Source organism: Anabrus simplex, chromosome 12 (genome assembly GCF_040414725.1).
Source record: "Anabrus simplex isolate iqAnaSimp1 chromosome 12, ASM4041472v1, whole genome shotgun sequence".
NCBI lineage: Eukaryota > Metazoa > Arthropoda > Insecta > Orthoptera > Tettigoniidae > Anabrus > Anabrus simplex.
This window is the reverse complement of record NC_090276.1, coordinates 52,427,460-52,439,468: the sequence shown is the minus strand read 5'-3', so window position 1 is coordinate 52,439,468 and position 12,009 is coordinate 52,427,460. Positions and strand designations below refer to the sequence as shown.

The following is a 12,009-nucleotide window of genomic DNA, read 5'->3' as shown; positions in this document are numbered from 1 at the left end:
GTGCGACGTAAAGCAACTAGCAAAAAAAAAGATACAAATGCTAACTTCATGCCAGCATGTCTTCGGAAAACAAGAGTGTTGGAACTTGATGTTTCAGCACATTGAAGGTTATTAAATAATTAATTAATTTAGTGCTGCTTAGAAGAATCAAGTGAGATGGTTAATTCTATATCCCTTTTGCATGACTATTCCTCTTACACAAAAGGCAGCCTAGTAGGCCTACTACGTGTTCAGAATATGATTGTGCTCGACATGCTAGGAAGTACTGCTGTTTATGTCCAGTGTTCTGTCATGTGTCTCTTTTGCCAGGTACTGTAGTGTAACAACTACATGACTGCTCGGTTAGTAATTTGTTCATTTCTTCATTTCCTTTTTACTCTAACGTCTCTAGCTCTGAAGATCAACACTCATTCCATTTTGACCTCACGGTATTGCTCTTGCGTTTTGTAGCACTCTCATATTCATCTTTTCCGGTCTGTATTGTGAAACTCATGTGATGACTCAGTCCACTCACGTGCCCATTGCTCGCCTCATCTACCAACTGTAATAACAAACCCTAACAATGCCTCGTCCAAGTGCAGTCTTATTTTGAATATGTAATACATTATCTTATTATACGATAGTCACCACTCACAGTTCTACACTTTACCATAAATTGGAGCAAAATGAGGTATATTTATAATATATATATGAACAAAGTAAACTAAATATTGTGATAGTTGTGATTCTGAAAGCATGGTATGGGCCTAACTTATTTGAAATTTTTTGGAAGTAATACGAATTCAGAAATGAGTATCTAAAGTAATTAAAAAAATAATTAAGTGCCTGATGTGACCCCATACATACGAAAATACGGTGTTGCAATTATAATTGTCTCACTATGTTAACAGCTGAGATCAGACTGGCAACTGAAGCTTGCCAGGTCAAACATGTGCAGGCTGCTTGCGCACCTCCCATACTGCAGCTTACATATCGCAGAGTAAAAAAACGCCAATTCGACGGTCTTGTTTTATATGAGAGACTCTATCGTGATTCGTCCATTAGAGGCGTTAAGTCGTGAGCAGACTCCTTGGGGTTATTCAACTGTAGTAGGCTATGTGTTGATATTGGGTCTCACCCTCTTATAATGTGATATTTTGAACATTCAGGTAGTGTATATAAATACATTGTTCCCAGCTTCCTTCACTGATTTTCTTTGTACAACTTCAGTATAGGAAACCTTTTATGGTCTCTCCTGTTTTAATGGTTGTCTATATTCGTTTTCTTTCCAGCGCATATGGACACCTGGTATACGTACTGCAAGCTATAAAATGGTAGGGGGTATTCAGTTTATTGGAAATATGGTAAGCAATTTGGTCTGTGTCGACAACTTCGTCTTAAATGGCAGATTGTGCTGAAAGCCTGCAGCTGATATTATGGAGCTTGAAAATAGTTTCACCGGGCAGTTGGCCACGTGTTCAGGGGTGCACGGCTGTGAGCTTGTGTCCGGGAGATAGTGGGTTTGAATCCCACTGTCAGCAGCCCTGAAGATGCTTTTCCATGGTTTCCCATTTTCACACCAGGCAAATACTGGGGCTGTACCGTAATTAAGGCCATGACCACTTCCTTCCCACTCATAGGCCTTTCCTATCCCCTCGCCATAATATCTATCCGTGTCGGTGCAACGTAAAGCAAATTGAAAAAAGAAAGGTTTTGAGTATGATATGAAAATCAGCATTTCCAAGACCAAAGTGGTATCAGTTTGGAAGAAACTTGCAGGTAGGAAAAACCAAACTGGGACAGGTGGATCATTTCAAGTACCATGACATGGGGCTACTTCAATAGATTTTAATTTTTATGTTATGTATTTGACATTCCTACACACAAGAATACATATTTTACAGATTTTCTGGACCTTTTATTGTGACTAAGGAAATAATATTGTGTTGATCAGTATTCCAGAAAAAAATCAGCCTTGGCCTATCGAAGTTAAACTGGTATAGGGGCTACTTTGATAATCTCATTATTTTTTTATTTATTCCATCAATGTACAAAATGCTTACAAGACATTATTTATAGTATATATATATTTTTGCTATTTGTTTTACGTCACACCGACACAGATTGGTCTTATGGCGACGATGGGACAGAAAGGCCTACGAATGGGAAGGAAGCGGCCGTTGCCTTAATTAAGGTACAGTCCCAGCATATGCCTGGTGTGAAGATGGAAAACCATGGAAAAGCATCTTCAGGGCTGCCGACAGTGGGGTTCGAACGCACTATCTCCCGGATGCGAGCTCACAGCTGCGCGTTTCTAACTGCACGGCCAACTCGCCCAGTGACATCAACCTTATCAGAGTAGTTAATGAGAGGGTGAAGGTGAAACCTGGTGTCGGCGCATAACCGACTCCTATCCAATAACACCAAGGGGTCTGCTCTAAGCTTTACTTCCCCATTTGATGGATAAATCATCATCAACAGAATCATATGCACCACTCCATATGAGCACTAAAGAGAGGTTTGGAATTGAATCCAGGCTTTTGACATGCAATCTAGTGATTAGAAATTGTGTACCACCACCTTCTCCTACCCGGCCACCAACATTTGAGAGTGAAAATGTTTTCAACCAATGGGACTCGAACTGGCTAATCACACTGTCAGACCATATAGACTTGATGCCTTAATGACCATGGCCACCAGGCGGGCAGAAATTAGTCGTATGATTATTTACATTGAAAAGAAGTTTGTCATATCAGCAAGTTAACAGTCCCCTTTACATTCTTGAATTCTAAAGAAGAAAAATCAACCAGGTAAATGGGAATGAGAGAAGTGATGTTCCTCGAGTAATACAGGAACGTACTGCTGCTGATCGTCAGACTGTGTATTTTCCTGTAAAACAGAAATATTTTATTGTCGAGTAAGAATGTATTTCTTCCTAGAAAAACCTTGCCCAACTCTGATCTACAGTATCTGTCTGGCAGTGCTATAGGATATAATGGTGTTTCTTTTCCATTAACTAAATTATGCTTACCTTCAACAATGTTGTTGCGTCCATTCTGCCCTCAACAAAGTTTGAATTACTAGAGCATCTCAGTTCTAAATCTGAATAATCATTCTGAAGATTGCCAGTCGTGGCTGTATTACACCTCAGAACAGTACTATGGGTAGCATGACAGCATTTCATTGGACTCAGCTCTGTCAGACTGCTGGAAAAAATGACATCTTTTGGGGATTCGAGAATGGGTGTCGCAATAGCTGGTGTCTGGGGATGTAAATCCCGCTCATCTTTCTGCGTAATGAGAAGAGAATATAGAATGGGGAAACTATTTGAGAAACAATCCATAAGTAACATGCATTAGTCGTGTATGCTAGTGGTACTGTAATATAGGCTGAACAACTAACCTGTAATAATGTTTGCAAGTAGATTTCCTTCCTTGCTAACTCGACGATTCGTTGGGCTCTTGAGGAAGACCTAAAGTGATCCATGCCAAACCCGAAGTGAATAGTGTTAATAAGCACTCACTAAATAATTTTGTTGATGTAAAGACGGTAGACAATCACGGAGAAACTCCACCGCCAAATGTCATTGAGTCAGGTGATGCAAAATTCAACTGCATGAGAGTTTCTTTGGTCAGTTGATGCAGAAATATCTTCAGGCGATATTTAGAATGGCGCATGGTCCTAATCGATTTATTTTCGATATAAAGGATGTTCGAGAGTACAAATATTTTTTTCCATGTAGTTTGAAGCCTCGGCTACCAGATGGTGTAGATATCTGGAAAATTAAGAATTGGCGCTCGGTCAACTGATGCATAACCCAGTCCAATTGTCTCTGAACACTTTCACAGTGGGTTCCCTTTTTATTCAGAAAATATTTTGCTGACATCCAAAGTGTCGAATGTTGTTAGCGGGAACTCTGCACACTTTTGTGCACTATTCAAAATAGCCAGCTCTTCAGTGTTCGAGAATACAGGTTGGGCTCCAGGCTTCTTGCTATGTAAACCCTTGTACCTGTTGTATAAGAAATTTTGAATTTCTTTGATATTACTAATATTAGCATCCCACCCTTACATATGCTCTCTAATGCATATTGAGTAGTCTGATCATCAAAAGTAATGTGTTGGCAGGAACTTTGTTTACTTTTGTAGTTTCAGACATCATGCCAATAACGCCTGAAAAAATAGAAATATACCTACTTTTAAATATTTGAATGAATTATCAATTTAGCTCCAGCTTACCAAACACAGTTACCCCTATAGTTTGTAAATTTAGGTTATGGAACAAAAGTGAATGGCAATTAATAATAATAATAATAATAATAATAATAATAATAATAATAATAATAATAATAATAATAATAATAATGCATAAGGATTAGTAAATTTGAAGATTCTTCTAGAAATTCATATGTAAATGTATTTATATTTGTATGTGTACATAATCCAGATGATACTCAATTTTTTCACTACAGTACCGGTACTCTTTCACACCATCATCTTCTTATGACATACTGAACAGGGTAGCCAACTCAAGTAGTACAAATTGCAGCTCTTCAAATTTCTATGTGGGAGTTCAATGTTAGTCATGTCTTGAAGTGGTTATGAAAGTAATCCCCTGAAATCAAAGTAGCTCCCTGAAATGAAGGTAGCTGCATATCATGGTGTTCATTCTTCCAAGATGATAGTATAGTAAATGAAATCTAATCGAGGTGTAGCAAAGTGAATACAGTGAGCACCAGTTGTGATCAGTGTAGTTTTAGAAGTAAGCTCATGTATGAAGTCATCTTTATATTGCTGAGTGCACTTGGGATATCTTGTTCATTGGTTGGTAGAATGTAGTGAGAATGATTGTTGTTATAAAAAAATTGGAAACATTGGGAGAAGGTTACTTAAAATGAACTCGATGAAGCTGTGTGTGTAAACCGGCTTCAGTGATGATGTCCTGTGGAACAAATGGACGATGATGAATTACCCAGGAGACTCAACGTGTGCCTTGTAATTGAGAAATTCCATCAGAGAAATGAAGAGTTATGCTTATGTTTTGTACTTGATGTTCTGTCTTATTGAGGGATTATCATACTGTAGGTCACAAAGTCATATAGGCCTATAGAGAAATACGAACATGGGAAAGGAACGCATAATAAGACGAATACATTGACGTGTAGTGATGGAAGATGGAGCAATAGAAAAAGATCAAGAAAATCTCCATATCTTCATACACTGCCATTTTTAAACAGATGGGCTCTCTCCTCATCAACCCCAGTTCTTTTATATCAGTTTCTTCCCAGCCCTCGATAAGCTTGTGTCTGCCTACCACCTTTGTCAGGGGAGGGTGGGCATCAACACATGTTGAGGGGTCATCTTAACAGATCATCAGTCTTGATGATGGAAGTGTAGGATAAGAAGAATGCCGGATAAACACAGGAAACGGGAAAATATCAGATAAAGGCTAGGAACGAAGGTCAAGAACAGAAGGAGAAAAGGATACCAATGGATCAGTATAAGTATTGTTCATTTCCAACACTGATATTAAAGATTTGTTACCCCACAATACTTTGAGAAACTATAGAAATGTCCTGCGTATATTTTGATTTATAGCTGTCAGATTATCTCATTTTGTGACAAAGTCCCCAGTTTTTAAAAATGTTGTTCCCATGACCATGAAATATCCCATAAGTGAAGTAATCGAACAAATCGGCTGAGTGGTTTGAGTCGTCATGTAGCTATGAGCTTGTGTTCTCTAGATGGTGGGTTTGAATCCCACTATCAGTAGCTCTGAAGATGGTTAACATTTTCACACTAGACAAATACTGGAGCTGTATCTCGAATAAGGCCACAGTCTCTTCCTACCCAGTCCTAACCCCATCCTGTCCTCTTGTCACCTGTGTGAGTTGATGCGATGTAAAACCAATAGCTGTGGAACTCTTTAATGGTAGAAGATTTGGGTTTAAAAAAATCGTTTTAGTTTGATATGGCACATGATTTTTATTTTCATATCTCCTTTTTCTGATTTCAGGTGCAAATATGGTGCTGTTGCTAGAAGATGTTGGTGCAGTGAAGTGTGTTAGTGTTGGTGATAGTGTAGTGATGTGTGTTTTTAATTTGGTGAAAGTGGAGAAGATGGAATTGAAATTCTTGTGTTGGTGCTGTTTCCCACCATGAAGATTCCTGAAACAAGGTAAGTCATCTTTATTAGTAAAATTTACTGCTTTGTTGTGAATATTGTGCTACAATATTGAGGAATTTGTCTCTAAATATTGATTAAAACTTAAGCCTGTGACTTTCAATATTAGTTAGCTCTTCTTGCGGCCTTATCGCGGAGGACGTTGTCGGGGCGGTGGACAAGGCTGCCAAACTCTCTAGTTAAGTACTAAGATGGGCTAAGCCCCCAGGTTAGAGCTGCAAAGCGGTCTGAGGCTTCTGTGCTGATTAGGGTACAGTTTGGATGATCTGTTTTCAGTACTTTTTCAAAATAAAGACTGCTCCAGGCCAATAACAACTGGTTAAAGTACGGTTTAACTCTTTTCAGTTCTGTTCCAGGTTGATAAGAATGGAATCTTTTATTCAGCATTGTTTGTGCTTTTATTCTGCTTGGGTTTGCTTTACAATCTGGTTATTACGATTGTCGATGCTGACACCACATGCAACTTTATATTGGCCAATAGGAGTGCAAGTTGGTTCTTCAGCAATACACAATGGCCACTATTGCTCTTTATTTGGTTGTGTTGTTGTTGGAGTAATCAGTCCATAGACTGGTTTGATGCAGCTCTCCGCCACCCTATCCTGTGCTAAACTTTTCATTTCTACGTAACTACTGCATCCTACATCTGCTCTAATCTGCTTGTCATATTCATACCTTGGTCTACCCCTACCGTTCTTACCACCTACACTTCTTTCAAAAACCAACTGAACAAGTCCTGGGTGTCTTAACACATTCATGCCCATCATCTCAGCAGCTATTTAAAGGGCTGGCCCAGCTATTCCAGCTGTTAGTGGCAGAGCAAGCAACAACGAATTCTTTTCACAATAAGTTTTAAACTAAACAAGATATGGAAACAAAATTTTGTACGTACCTTAATGAAGTCGTCTAATATCTCTGTAGGGTGTGGTAGTTAATGTCACATTTTCCTGGGTGAATGGGAACACCACACTTTCCACAAAAATAGCGTGTTTCACTAATAATTTTATTTTTGAAGCACACTTTGCACCTTCTTCAGGGGAACTTGACTATATATGATGGTGGAAACTTCAAGAGAATATGCTCTTTTCTCTTCCCATCTAACCTAAATGATGGATCCTTGGCCAGTGCCCTTTTTGGCAGCAAAATCGCAGGACGTTGACTTGGAGCTGATGAAGTAGATGGAGCTGAGGTTTCGGAGAGAGCTGACTGTACTTGTATGTCGGGTTCACTTTCTCTGCCCGTTTGAGAATTGCCTGGTGTTCCTTTAGATCTTTTGGCACACCCCTATTTGACCGTATTGTTCCACATACGGCAGTATTCTCTTCCTGTAATTGTTTCGCGAGTCCAACGCTATTTGTAATAATTGTCCATATAGACTGTATACCCCTGGCAAAGATAATTTTCAAGCAGCTGAAAAACTGTGCTTTGTAAATTCGTATCACTTTCATTATTTATATTATCCCTACACGCCATGGTTACACTTCAGAACACGATTATACACACGCTTGTGCAATCACAAACCAACTACGCAGCTAGTTGTGCCAGCGCTAGGCTACCTTCAGAAACAAAACAAAGAAAGTGTATTGGGAGGGAATATCGCCGTGGTCGTGTGGTTTCTGGTGAGTAGAAGCATTCGTAAGGTTATTACTTTCATCTCTCTCGCACATATTTGTGACAGAATAGATCCCAGCTGTGTAGGAACGTCTCCAGTTCAAGGTTGCGCTTATCCGGGCTAACTCGGATACGGTCCACAGCATGGTCATGCGCTATAGGCAATAACTCTGATACGGGCGTGAATGTGTTAAGATGTGTCCTATCATTCTATCTCTTCTTCTCGTCAAATTTAGCCAAATCGATCTCCTCTTGCCAATTCGATTCAGTATCTCTTCATTTGTGATTCGATCTATCCATCTCACCTCCAGCATTCTTCTGTAACGCCACATTTCAAAAGCTTCTATTCTCTTTCTTTCTGACCTAGTTATCGTTCATGTTTCACTTCTATGCTCCGCACGAAAGTCTTCCAAAACATCTTTCTAATTCCTATATCAATGTTTGAAGTGAGCAAATTTCTTTTCTTAAGAAAGCTCTTCCTTGCTTGTGCTAATCTGCATTTTATGTCCTCCTTACTTCTGCCATCATTAGTTATTTTACTACCCAAGTAACAGTATTCATCTACTTCTTTTAAGACTTCATTTCCTAATTTAATATTTCCTGCATCACCTGCCTTCGTATCGACTGCACTCCATTACTTTTGTTTTGGACTTATTTATTTTCATCTTGTACGCCTTACCCAAGACTTCGTCCATACCATTCAGCAGCCTCTCGATATCCACTGCAGTCTCCGATAAAATAACAATATCATCTGCAAATTTCAAGGTTTTGATTTCCTCTCCTTGGATTGTGATTCCCTTTCCAAATTCCTCTTTGATTTCCTTTACTGCCTGTTCTATGTAAACACTGAAAAGGATGGGGACAAATTGCAGCCTTGCCTTACTCGTTTCTGGATTGCTGCTTCTTTTTCAAAGCCCTCGATTCTTATCACTGCAGACTGATTTTTATACAGTTTGTAGATAATTCTTCGTTCTCGGTATCTGATCCCAATCACCTTCAGAATCTTAAATAGCTTGGTCCAATCACCATTATCGAATGCCTTTTCTACATCTACGAATGCCATGTACGTGGGCTTGTCCTTCTTGATTCGATCCTCTTAAGATCAGACGTAAAGTCAGGATTGGTTCACGTGTTCCTACATTTCTTCTGAAGCCAAATTAATCTTCTCCCAACTCAGCTTCAACTTGTTTTTCCATTTTTCTGTAAATAATACATGTTAAAATTTTGCAGGCATGAGATACTAAACTAATAGTTTTCACACCTGTCAGTACCGGCTTTCTCGGGAATAGGTATAACAACATTCTGCCGAAAATCGTATGGGACTCCTCCTGTCTTTCATACATCTTACACACTAAATGGAATAACCTTGCCATGCTGGTTTCTCCTAAGGCAGTCAGTAATTCAGAGGGAATGTCATCAATTCCACGTGCCTTGTACCTATTTAGGTCGCTCACAGCTCTGTCAAACTCTGACCTCAAAATTCGGTCTCCCATTTCATCAGCTTCAACAGCTTCTTGTTCCAGAACCAAATTATCTACAGCTTCACCTTGATACAACTGTTGGAGTTTCTGCCATCTTTCAGCTTTGTCTTCATTCCCTAGAAGCTGCTTTCCATCTGAGCTCTTAATATTCTTACACCTAGATTTCCTTTCTCCAAAGGTTTCCTTGATTTTGCTGTATGCAGCATCTACCATAGGACCATAAAACCTTCAACATCCTTGCACTTCTCCAGCCAGTCTTCGTTAGCTACTTTGCACTTTCTATCCACTTCATTCTTTAATCACCTCCAGTATTTCCTGAGTTATCCACTGATTCTTAGTTGATCTTCTCTTCCTAACATTTCTTGAGCAGCCCTACTGACTTAATTTTTCATGACCATCCATTCTTCCTCTATTGTGTTTCCTTCAGCCTTTTCATTTAGTCCTTTTGTAACATGTTCCTTGAAACAATCCCTCACTCTTTTCTTTCAACTTGTCTAGATCTCATCTTTTTTTCATTCTTTCCTTTCTTCAGCTTCAGATGGCATTTCATGACCAACAAGTTGTGGTCAGAGTCCACATCTGCTCCTGGGAAAGTTTTGCAATCCAACACCTGGTTTCTGAATCTCTGCCTAATCATAATGAAGTCAATTTGATACCTTCCAATGTCTCCAGGTCTCGTCCATGTATAAAGCTGTCGTTTGTGGTGTTTGAACCAAGTATTGGCAAGGACTAAATTATGATCAGTGCAGAATTCAACCAGCCGACTTCCTCTTTTTGTTCTTTTGTCCCAATCCGAATTCTCCTACTGTATTAACCTTCTCTTCCTTGAGCTACCTCTGCATTCCAGTCTCCCATCACAATTAGATTCTCGTCACCTTCTACATATTGTATTAAATTTTCTATCTCTTCTTATGTTCTTTCGATTTCCTCATCATCCGCTGAGCTAGTAGGCATATAGACCTGCACTATTGTGGTGGACATTGGTTTGGTGTCTACCTTGACAACAATAATTCTTTCACCATGCTGGTTGTAGTAGCTTACCCGCTGCCTTATTTTCTTATTCATTATTAAACCAACTCCTGCATTTCCCCTTGTTCGATTTTGTGTTGATAATTCGGTAGTTGCCTGACCAAAAATCCTGTTCTTCCTGCCAACGTACTTCATTTATACCAACTACGTCTAACTTTAGTCTATCCATCTCCCTTTTCAGATTCTCTAATCTACCACAACGATTCAAACTTCTAACATTCCACGCTCCGACTCGCAAAATGTCGGTATTCATATTGCTGATGATCGCTCCCTGTTGTGTAGTCCCCACCCAGAGTTCCGAATGGGGGACTAGTTTACCTCCGGAATATTTTACCCGGGAGGAAGCAATCATCAGTACATCATTCATACAGAGAGAGCTGCATGTCCTCAGGAGTTAGTTACGGCTGTAGTTTCCCGTTGCTTTCAGCCGTGTAGCAGTATCAACACAGTTAAGCCATGTTGAGTATTATTACAAGGCCATATCAGTCAGTCATCCAGACTGCCGCCCTTGCAACTTCCGAAAGGCTGCTACCCCCCTTTCGATGAACCATTCCTTAGTCTGGTCTCTCGACAGATACCCATCCGATATGGTTGCACCAGCGGCTCGGCTATCTGCTTCATTGGGAGACGCAAGCCTCCCCACCGCAGCAAGGTCACATGGTTCGCAGGGGTGGTTATATAAATAAATGTACTTCTGGGAACAGGATGGTGGGTTCTAGGTCATCACAATGAACACATCTCCCTTCTAAAAGGATTTTCAAGTATGATTTCCATAAATCCTAATTTCTATTAATGTTACTAAGGTGGAAGTCACTGGCTTAAATTTTACCAAATATTGTGAATTATTGTCCACTGGAGTCTGTTAATACATAGGAATTACAAATGAATGCTCTATTCCAGTTGTTCTAAAAAAAAGTTCATTTAGAGTGCCCTTACCAAATGATGGTAATGACGCCCTAAAAGTTGCTTTATGACTACCACAGTTGGGTAAAAATAATACACATTCAACTCTAGAAAAAGCCTGTAACAGCATAAGCATATAATGAACAATTGCATCATAGAACAAATTCAACTGAACACAATTAGTGGGGCAAGTTACCCTTTTTATCACTACATGCTACACTGGATACAACCATTCTCATTTTGAGTTCTGTACACTGATTTCTTTCCCCATACTTACTCTTTATCACAGCAACTGCCAAGAATCCAGCTCTGTACAGATAAGGAGTACTAAGTGTAATAAATTACAGTAGAACTGGGTTAATTCAAAAGTTCACACCAGGCATTTGCTGGGGCTGTACCTTAATTAAGGCCATGGCCGCTTCCTTCCCATTCCTAGGCCTTTCCTATCCCATCGTCGCCATAAGACCTATCTGTGTCGGTGCAGCGTAAAGCAAATACCAACAATAATAATTCAAAAGTTACATTCATGAATCTTCTTCATTTCCCATTTCCAGTCTTCTGGATCGGGTTGTCAATCAAGGACCTCCACAGTTGTCTATCCCTCCACCAAATGGCTCCCTCCAGGGACACCATGACCTTGACGTCGGTGTGAGGGCTTGTGTGCTCGTTGATCCTGAGGGCTGTGCCAGCTCAGTTACCCATGCTGGATTGGCCTTCGTATAGGGCCAGATGAACAAGGTGTTCCCCCGAGCTGCCTGAGAGGTTTATGTGCTCTTTTCTTCTTCATGTCCATAATCGGGAGATAGTGGGTTCGAATCCCACTGTC

General features: G+C 39.8%; 1 protein-coding gene across 2 annotated transcripts in view; it reads left to right on the top strand.

Moving 5' to 3' along the window:
• The window catches only part of nsl1 (non-specific lethal 1), a 337,743-nt gene that overhangs the window by 2,815 nt on the left and 322,919 nt on the right, over positions 1-12,009 (top strand). For both annotated transcript variants that reach the window (XM_067156327.2, XM_067156326.2), the window contains exon 2: positions 5,995-6,156. The gene's annotated coding sequence lies outside the window, so the exon portion shown is untranslated. The remainder of the gene's footprint in view (positions 1-5,994; positions 6,157-12,009) is intronic.